At 38.6% G+C, this 8,845-nt stretch overlaps 1 long non-coding RNA gene across 1 annotated transcript; it reads right to left on the reverse strand.

Annotated features, from left to right (window-relative positions):
• Positions 1-2,020: 2,020 nt before the first annotated feature.
• Positions 2,021-5,235, reverse strand: LOC113303186. The gene is made up of 3 exons (XR_003337338.1): positions 5,064-5,235; positions 3,129-3,172; positions 2,021-2,193 (listed from the first exon to the last, which is right to left on the reverse strand). It is a non-coding gene; the product is annotated as an uncharacterized LOC113303186 (long non-coding RNA).
• Between the last annotated feature and the right edge of the window lie 3,610 nt (positions 5,236-8,845).

Consider the following 8,845-nt stretch of genomic DNA (forward strand, 5'->3'; position numbering starts at 1 on the left):
TATTGAGCAACAATTCCAAGCTTTTGAAGAATTAAAGCGAAAGGTCCAGGATGTTATCATGTTTCGTCATACCTTCCATAATACTCTTCACCTCTATCAGGCCTAATGATTTTCACCTTCTTTTCTAATTGCCTCTCAACTTCGGTAATGAATCTCTCCACAACATTCACAGCTTGAGATTTATCACGCATGTGAATATCAATATTTTGCGGAGCACGTGTCACGGTTTCAGTGGTCGCGTATAAGATAACTGTGTAGCGCTCGTTATACAGAGGAACCTGAGTAGCAGAAGACACCTTGGCAGATCTACTTCATCTTATCCCAAGAAGGGATACCTCGACGGCTAAGATGGAGAAGTAAATCCTAGTCTAGAGAGAGGCAGCTGGCGAAGGGACAGAGGTAGATGACATATCCAATGAGCATTAAATGCTCAAATCTCTTATCTACACGCCAAGCTAAAGCACGTGGAGAGAGATGAGGTGGCAGAATCCGAATGGCGAAGACTAACGGTGAACGAAGGTACAATTTGTACTGAGACTGGGTAGTTCCGGAAGGAATGTGGGCCAGTTGAGGTGGCAGAGTCTGACTGGAGAAAGTGTGCGGTGAACGAAGGTACCATATGTATGGAGGTATATCAGGGGACGATGGATCCAAAGACAACAAATATATATCTAGAGCCAAAGGGACTATAAATACCAAGCTTCACCAACAAAATAAGGGCATTCAATATCTAGGAGAAGAAGATCTAGTCTTAAGCTTATACCTCTTTAATGTTTAGAACTTAAGTATTAACTTCAACTTGAGTTCTATCTATTACTTTGAGAAGCATTTAAGATCTTTGTAACCACCACAACTTAATACAAACAATCACTCATTACCCCGTGGATGTAGACAAAATTCGAACCACATAATCTCTTGTGTCTCATGATAACTTAGCAGCGTTTACATTATATATGTGTTCTTCGTTATTATTTCGATTTTGAGTATCTTTTATAACTTAGCATCATCAGTTCAATAGAGGTACCGTTACTACATAGTATCCGGTCCTCTGAGTTGTATACATTACGTAGACTATGGGAAAATTAGTAGTCACAATTTGGCGCTAGAAGGTTTTGCTCACCAGCTTGAGTTTTTATGTTCCTTTATTTTTTTAACTTACACATCTTCTTTAACGAAGAGATCTGAGTTCAACAACGATGGATCTCACTTTCTAGTGATTTGTTCATCCGTTATTTGCGTAAGTTCTTTGAGTTCATAGCCTCTAAGACTTGCAATCTTATAGATCTACAAAGTTTTCGGCAAAAACGTATTCACAAAACGTTAAAACTTTTGTTTTATGCTAAAACAACTTTTTCTGACAGAGTATCCTTTGGATCTGAGTACCTCTGAGCACTAGGGAATCTCGGTGAGAATTTAAGGAGAAAAGATCTTACAAAAGCATCTAATAACCCCTTTTTCTTGGGAGATCTGACACCTTTTTTAAATTATTTTCAACATTTAAGGTTGTTTTTTCCAAGGGTGTCATAAGAAATTAAATACCCATCTTTTCAGACGTCATTCTAGTACTTTTTCTGAAAAAGCTGCTTAGCGAGCATTAATTGCTACTTTTAACGAAGGCACCCTAGCAGCAATTTTTGTCGTTTTTTCTGTGACCACATGATAACAAAAAGCCGAAGACATGCAGAAACCAAGTGATATACCAACAAGTTCACGACCTGCTGTTACAAGGGGCAGATCTCAAAATCTGTCTCGAACAAATCAAATGAATGAAGCAGAGGATGGACAAAGTGAGATAGCAAGAAGAACGGCTACTAACAAACCACCTACTCCTACTGAGGGGATGGCCTAATACCGTTACCGGAACGTCCAACCGTTACGAAGCCACCTGCGGCTATGTCATGCCCTAATTCTTAAACCTGCTTAGCTAATAATAAATTAACCTAAACCTGCAATAACATAATCTAGATCTCCTAACTTAAGGAATGTAAATTCATAACGTAAAACAAAACTAATACCCGAACACTCTGATTACTTCATTATGGAAACTCTCAAATGATATGAATATTTTAATGTGATGTTTACAGATAAACAATAATACATAAATATAAAGATACATAAACGTTCTTAATCCGCTAAAACTTCGAACTACGAAATGAATATCTCCAAGCACGCCATCACTTCTGAAATCTGAAACTGCAGTGGGAATGAGTGAGCACATCATCCCAAAGGGTGCTCAATGGAAACATATAACTCTCATGTAATCACCAACATACATCACAGTTCTACTAAAAAAATACAGTAAACATTTTTACACACAACATAGAGCAGAAGATTGCTTCAACTCACTTCCCCGGATATTGCGTCCATAGTGGAAATATCCGTGAAAGATCCACCACCGGATGGATCTACGAGAAACGAATTAAACAACCTAAACATATGTTATCCCAACCTCGTCTCACTCAATGGAGAAGACGATGCTAGGAATAACTATAGTCTCAAATGATAACATGAATCCAGGTACCGTAAGATATTATTGTGGAATGCGTATACCTCATAAATCCAAATGCCACCATCTAAGTCTAGAATACAATAAAGTTTTTGATTACTATGATCTGACCCCGCACAGCAGGTTCACAAAAGGCCCAATCATTATTCGTAGGCAGAAGTCCCCAAATAATGACCATATCTAGTCATGAACCTAGAATTTCTTCCTAAGTCAATGTCATAGTAACCCAATCATACAACTAAGACTGAACAAACAAGCATGATATGCACAGAGTGAATTCCCCAAATAAAGTATATATAATAGTCAACCGGGGTAAAGCCGGACTACTAGGTAATAATCAACCGGGGTAAAGTCGGACTACTATCTTAAGACAATAAAATGTAATACTATTTATCCGGGGTAAAGCCGGGCTACCAAGTAATATTCAAATAACGTAGCATTGCCCTACTAAAATTAGCAAAGAGTTACGGGGAATCACATACAATCTTCGAGGGGAACCACCCAATGCATATCACACAACATACCCATTCAATTACAAACAACATGCTCACAGAAAATAAGGACTCATCATGCTCGCAGATAAAGTAACTTAATGATTACAAAGAGGTTACAAAGTTCTCACCTGTTTTGATGACAAGCCATGACTACCTCGAGATCCAAGATCCACTGGTTCATCATTAGAATCGATCGTTGTTAATAAAGATAATCACACAAGCACTCTAAGAAATTAGCCAAAGACTCATACAAGGTTCATAATACATTTTCATACAAAACTCTAGTTAACTAAGTGAACTATCTAATGGTTTTAGACCAATTTATGGTCCTACACCTTTTCATTCTCTACCTTTAACACATCTAAAGTTTACTAATTCAATTAGGTTGGTTCTATAGTCTATTAGATATGTCTTAAGAATGACTACAACTTTGTAGAAGAACCCACAGTCAACTCAGACCACAAGTGGTCCAACTCCTCCAGATAGGAAAACTATACCTATGCCCAAGTCCACTAAACAAGCCCATTAACTTAGGGCCCAGTCCACCTAGGTCAACTACCAGTCAAGGGAGTCAACTAACGGTAAACGTCAGTCAAATGTCAAGTCAAAGACCATTGATCAAAGTAAAGTCAATGGTCAAGTCAATAGTCAAATATGGTTCGGTCTGGGTCAATGAGTCATGACACAATCAAACTCGGGTGAATCAGTGAGTTAACAGATTTGATTCAGTCAGACAGACTAAGTCAGATAGAACTGAACTAGTCAGATAATATGACTGGGATGACTAACAGGTTTAAACTTCAAGATACAAAAGTTCATACAATTCAATTCCAACAGTATGACTTTAACAACAACAACTTCTAACTAATGAACACTAACTATGACTGTAATCTAATCCCCCTTAATTCATACTAACACCACCGCTTCAAATATAACTCTTACAACATTAACACCATTCTCACAATCTCATCTCTATCTAAACAAACAACTTCATAATCATCAGCTATATTAATCTGGTTCTATTCCTGCACAATGAACTCCGACAGTTCACTCACCAACCTAAGTCGTTCACCTAATTCTCACCAGAACAGTGTTTCCTTCCCATTACCCATAACCACATCCAATTCCAATACTCTTCACTGAAGTTTCTTTACTAAACTTCTCAATTCATAAATCTTATAATTTCAAATCCACAACCCCGCCAGTTACATTTTCCCTGCAATTTTAGTAGCACAAAACCATTCACTACCACTTCAATTCTACAATTACAGTTCACCACCAGATATACTTCTTCAGAGATTCTCCCATGTCTAACAACCATCTAAATCAATTTCTTTAATTTCAGACCATCATAAGCATAATCTAGTGTTCATTAATATCAACTTGCTATACTAATTCTACCACACACCCCACACACCTGAGACCTATACTTCAGAACTACTAGATCATCACCTCTATCTGATCATTTCCTTCATCAACAACTTCTCTTGTTCACTTCATAACCTCAAACCTCTTCCTTGCATTTATAACACTAATTCTTCTAATTCCCATACCCTGGAATTCATACACCATCTCCATATCATCTTCTACTCACTTCAATTTCTTCATTTCCTGTATCTTGAGTTTCTTCAATTTCATTACAACCAATCACTCCACAGCTGCACATCCTGTAACCCACTCTACTTCTAGACTTGTACTCATATATATCAACTGCATTATCATCTTCATCTCCACTAACAAACTCATATCACCCATTTAATTCAAAATTAAACTTCACATCCCATGTATCTCAACAGGACCTAAGCTACAACCACAACTCCATCTTTTACGTTCTACAATTCTCATCTTCACTCATCTCTATTCAATCCACCCCCTTCATCCGTAATCTCCGACTCAGACAAACTAAATTGCATGAACCCTAATTTCAGATTTGATTAACTAAGAAACTAAAATTAAACTCCACAAACCTATCTATACTTCAATTAACAGCAAACCCAATTTATAATTAATCAAAACAGAACGAATTCATAAAGAAACATCAATCAGTTTGAAACCTAAATTACCTGTTTTCGATTCATTATCGAAACCATCCTCTTCTTAAAAGTTTCCCAGAACAATCACCCCTTCTTCATCTATCAAACTAGATAATTGATTTCCCTAAGTTTCTTTTTGATTTCACGGCTTCAGAAATGACTCTCAGAATCGCCAGAGAGAAAAACGAAAAGAAGAATAGAAGAAGAAGAAGAAGAAGAAAGAAAGAGAAGAAGAAATAATAGAATTGATTTCTCTTCGACACGTTTGTGGTGATAAGACCAACAAAAATATTAAGGCACCCAAGTAAAAGATAAGGGAAGCCCCAATCGGTTTAAGATAAAAATTACAATTTTTCCCTTCACACTAATCTGATAAAATCTTCTTCATCCGGCATTCGATTGATGCGCTCAAGTAGTCCACCTCGCATAACTTTTCGAGATCTATCTAGTGATAATAATTTCGTCACTATATCGTTGTTAGATTAATTTCTATTAATTAACGTTTGTCTCTAATTAATCGAGTCAATGTCGGCTTAGTTGTCTCATGACTAGTCTAATAGCGTTGACTAGCTTGAGGGTCCTTACAGTCTAACGCAGGGTTACCCAGAATCTTAGCTCCTACGGGACAAGGGTTGGGAAACCTAACTCCAATCCAGCTAGATCTTGATGCTCCGGTCATAGAAGAAGGAGTGGATGACTCCGAGGATCCGACCGACATCACTCCTCAGGATGGTGAAATCCACAATGAAGAACAAACGGCGGCGCAAGTGACATCTTTGTTACTCCGTAACAAGGAGCACGAGGATACAATGCACGCAATGGCTCAGGAGAACCAGGACCTAAAAGATATGTTGGATCCCCCTGTTAAAAAGGCGTGAACACGGAGCTATCTGAGGAAGACGAAGGGTGGATATTAACCCACCAGGGGGAGCCAGGAGCACACGGCACGATCCAGATGAGATATATCCAACTTACAAGCCCTCTCAGTCTTACTATGATGAGGCATTTTCCAGAGATGCTCACAATATGAACATGGTCATGGAGCAAATGGAGAAGATGCGAAAAGAAATACAAGGATTTAAAACTGGTCGCGCAGGCGCAAGGATGGAATAGGTACTCCAAGAAGCGACAACATCTTCGTTGTCTTTTCGCATTTTGAGAGAACCTATCCCTTTGAAATGCCCAGTATCTACATTTCACGCATACAATGGTACCTCAGATACCGCAGCCCACCTACGGTACTACACTCATGTCCTTGCCCATTGGAAAAGAGATGAGATAGTACTTTGTAGGTACTTCCCTGCAAGATTGACGGGATCAGCATTGGCATGGTATGATAATTTACCAGCATTGTATACGGTGTTCTTGGAGACATACATGTACAACAAGTCAAGAAAGGAAGGGTTAAATAGGTTATTTGCTTTAGCTATCGGACCCCAGAAAACATTGATGCAACACACATACAGGTGGCAAAAGACGTGCCAAGCAATCGGGAAAGTCAATCCTGAAATTAGCATTAATTGCATAAGTACGTACTTGACAGAACCTCGGCTATCTTCGTGGAGCTTCACAACCGAGCCCTCGATTCCGAAGGATAGCTTCGGGTTGTCCAGGACCGCTACATCAGACTTGAAGAAATCCAAAAGGATAACCCCAGAGCCCAAGCGAAGACAACAACATCTCTGCAACAAACGAATTATCTAGAACTAATTCCATAGATACCTAAGAGGCAAAACGAAGCTGGGGGCAGAACCAGCTCTCGAGACAAAAGATCGAAATACATAGATGGAAAAAGCAGGGGAAAAGGAAGAGAATAATTTGTAGACAAAGTCTACACAAAGCTAAACACAACGTTCTCCCACATTCTAAGCAAGGAAGGAGCAAAGCCGGGCTTTCCTTACCCTAACACTAAGGGAAAGCAGCCGGATAAAAAAAAGGATGCTAAGGAGTACTGTGAGTACCACCAGTACTACAGGCATACAACTGACACATGTTATCACCTATGGAACACGATTCAAAGATTCATAGACGAAGGCAAGTTCACGGAGTATTGATTAATGATTTTTCGTGGGTTGTAGTAATTAGGTTCAAACTCTCGGACTTGTGAAGATTAAATTTAAAGATTTAATAAAATTATATACAAAATTATTAACAATGGGTGCGAGAGGTAACCAAGACACTAGATTCCACTATTATGCAAAATTGAATGATAAATATTTCAAAACTCTATTCAATTCTTAAGTCCTCTTTTATCTTTAATTCACTATCAATCATACAGATTCTCAAACATTATTTGTAAACCTTAAGCATAAATTATCAAGAGATTAAACCAAGCATAACCTATCAAACTGAATAACAAATAATTAAGACAATCATTCAAATAATTTAAAACTCTGCAAAAGCAGCGATTAGGTGAATTATATAATTAAATGAAATAGTTACCCATTTATGTTGCGTGAATAGCTTCCTCCATTGCCTTGGTTACGAGGGAATTAGCTCATCATAGTATAAATACTCTCAAAATAATTTATTATGGCTCAAAAATGGTTTACAAATGATGAGAAGAAGAGAAAATGGTGTAAACAGCTAATGTGCGACCCACAGGAAGCGTCACACAAGAACGATACATATGAAATGTTGTAGTCTTTGGGAAACTACGACCCACACTCCACTGTCGTTGTCACTGTTGAAGAACGACAGTCTCTTACAGTCTATTGTTCTTCGTGTTCTTCTTCATGCAGCAGCAGAAACAGAGTTTTGTTAAACTCTGATTTCGTCTTCTCTAGCTCTCCCTAGCTCCCAAAACTCTCGACCCCCTCTCTAGTAGACCCAAAGAGCCTATTTATACCCAACAACAGCTCCAAATCTCGCCAATAACTCCAATATAATTCTTCATTATGCAGGCAGTGAATAACAATATTTTCTGAATATTTTCTTACCAAACTTGGAATTTCTTGCATAAACTTCCTCCCTCCACGTTCCAAATCGATTCTTCACGCCCCAAAGTGATGCTCGAGCCATTCCACATCATCAGAACACGTCCATAACTCTCCATGACGCGTGATTATCATCCTCCAGTGCATGCTTGCCCTGTTTTGAACTCGAGAATCAAAACACGTATTCCAGCCAAATTTGATCGAAACCACCACCCAAACTTTGTTCCTTATGCCAAATCACATCTTTCTGCCAATTTTCAGCGATTGAATCGCACTCTAAACCATTCATTTTGACAATCAAAATTCTGCCAGTTGAAAACTTCATTTCCCGCCAAAAACACAAATTCAAATTGTTTAAGAAGGTGCCCCTTATCCAGAGTGCTGGGGTGCGAATATCAATTGGGGTGGAAATAGTATTTTTTCTGGGTTCCTCCGGGACATTTCTGGGACGCTTCCGGTGCATTTCTGGGGTGCCTACGGTACACTTCTCCGGGGTGTAAAACACTGCTTTTTGAGCCCATTTCGCCGCAAGGGCTTATTTCTCTAAAATTTCCTACAAGAACACAAAATAACATAATAAGTACTTAATCGAGTCTAACAATACAGAACATTGAGAACAAAATAGACACATAAATGCATCTATCAAATACCCCCAAACTTATCATTTGCTAGTCCCGAGCAAATCAAAACTACAAAATAAAATAGTGACCGAGTTAATCTCGGGAAGGTTTACCAGAGGTTTACCCACAAAACCTTTACTCCAGACCCTATCTATCTACGCAGAACCTTGGAAGGCACTAAAGAACCTCATTGGTTGGCATACTTATTGCTTATGGGAGGAAGAACCCTGATGCGAAATTCCAATTGTTGTACACG

Source organism: Papaver somniferum, chromosome 8, assembly GCF_003573695.1.
Source record: "Papaver somniferum cultivar HN1 chromosome 8, ASM357369v1, whole genome shotgun sequence".
Classification (NCBI taxonomy): Eukaryota; Viridiplantae; Streptophyta; class Magnoliopsida; order Ranunculales; family Papaveraceae; genus Papaver; species Papaver somniferum.